Here is a 2,489-nt window from a genome sequence, read left to right on the forward strand (position 1 = left end):
TATTTTAATTATAATGGTCATTATATATATTTTGAATGCTTTATTACTATTATAATACTAAATAATTATTATTAATAATATATTTATTTAATAATAAAAAGATATATAATTAAATTCATTTGTTAGTTTAATATTATTTCAATTATCTACATGGTCATTATATAATATTGATTTATTAGTATTCAATTGCTATCTAATTATTATGTAATAATGCGCTACTATTTATCCATTGTAACTAAATTATAAATAGTAGCGCATTATTACATAATAATTAGATAGCAATTGAATAATAATAAATCATTATTATATAATGACCATGTAGATAATTGAAATAATATTAAACTAACAAATGAATTTAATTATATATCTTTTTATTATTAAATAAATATATTATTAATAATAATTATTTAGTATTATAATAGTAATAAAGCATTCAAAATATATATAATGACCATTATAATTAAAATATTCCCCTAGTAATATTATTAATATATCGAATTTTAAATTATTTTATTTAAATAATAATTGAATAATATTAAATCATTGAATATATATTATTCAATTAAAATATTAATATTATCCTTAAATTAACAAATAAACTCCTTCATTTACCTATTTTAACTATTTCTTGAAATATTAATTAGTTATTTGAGTAGTTTGACCAGGTTCATTAGGTCAAACTAGCCGTTATCTTATAGCCGTTGGAGTCTCTGCACACTCTATTTAATCGAGCTAAGCCTGATTTGATCTTCAACTTGTCCTGATGATGAACCACACTGGTTGGTTCGAAACGCGTCGACAAAAGATTGGTTATGTGATTTTGCCGAAGATTATCTTAACAATGTTATGGATCACAGAAGTCTAAATTCCTTAGTTATAAATACTTCAATTGTTGAAGTAATATAGGTTGTCTTTTGTACGAAGAACACTGTTGTATATTGTTGAAGCCTTAGCAGATTTTCCAAGTAATACAGAAACTCTTTTCCAGGATTCATGTATCAAGTTGTTGGTGAAGTACATCTATCTATTTTATGTGTTTATAACTCTCTATTTATAAGACATATTTGTTTTCTAAATTTGAATTATTCAAAATATAAATAAAGGGAAGAGTTTGTTTAAATATACACTCTACACCTCGCTACGAATAATTTTCATGTTTTCTTCTGATCTTTAAATATGGAATTTACGTAATAATGCTCTATATTTTAAAGTGAACCTTAATTTGTTCTTCTTCTCCACTTCACAGACTTTAAAGAATCTAGTCAATTTCACTACCTTGCCTTGCGAGATCTATCTATAGGTACTATAGTTAATCTATATTTTATGTAATAGACTCCATAGCCCAATGGAAATATAAGTTATTGGCCAACCATTCAAATACAAGCAAACCCCTAACTTCATAGCTAGCCTAATATTCAACCAAATAAAGTTAAATCTTATAGAGAAAGACATCTCTAAAGCTGGTAGGGCTAGATCCCAAATTCCAAGTTGGTTTGTGGTTACCTTGGTGATTTTCTTCTGGAACCTCAGAAAATTGCTAAGTTGTAACACCCTCCATGGCCACTTTGGAAACAAGTCTCATCTCTACATTCATTAGGTTGAGCTACTTTCCTTAACCAAGGCTCTCCCTGAGAGGCTTTGCAAGCCCCCCATGTCGACGTTGTTGCCTTTTACCAATAACTTTGGGTATTTGAGGTGCTCTCCAATATTACCCCTCTTGAGCTTGAGTGCTACATTTGTCAATGTGTTCTGGCCCCTCTTGCTTTCCCAAAACTTAGATGGCAACTTGCATGCATAGTGCCTCCCATGCTCTAGCGACAATTATTCCCCATGAGTTTTCCATGGATTTGTGAAGGGGTTACACTTCTCCTGGAACATGTCATTTGTGTGAGGACCCTTCACAAACCTGAAAATAGCTCCATGGAATTGTCCAAAACCTTCCATTGGAAAACTTCCAAGGTGAGGACACTAATGACATATACCGAGTCTACTTAAAATGCAAGGTTTTTGAAGACCTCATTGAAGTACCTGCGGCCACCCTCCACTTAGAAGAATAAATAAATTCATCAACAATGACATCGCATTCCTTGTACACTACCACAACTTAGAAGAAGAGGCATCAAGATTCCACAAGAACACTCAGACCCTTCCAATACAGGTGGTATACATTTAACCCTTTACACCAAAAAATGGGTCTCTGAGACCTTTATTATGGTTTAAGGCCTCATCCACACTCTTGTGGCCTTCACCACGGCCCATAGCGTGACCTACTACTCCTATGTATTTAATTATATGTTGTTTTTTAGTAAGTTAAGCTTGTCATTCAGAATTGTGTTCAACTAAGAGTCACCAATTTATCTATATTATTGTGTGTTTAATTATATTTTTTGTGCATTAGATACTTTCCCTTAATGCCAGAAAATCATTGAGAGAACACTTTTCTTCCAGCTTAGAAGCTCGTGTTGACTTGCTTACTCGTCACTTTAATG

Source organism: Pinus tabuliformis, chromosome 8, assembly GCF_031772625.1.
Source record: "Pinus tabuliformis cultivar Carrire ecotype Pingquan chromosome 8, CPIR1, whole genome shotgun sequence".
NCBI classification, from domain to species: Eukaryota; Viridiplantae; Streptophyta; class Pinopsida; order Pinales; family Pinaceae; genus Pinus; species Pinus tabuliformis.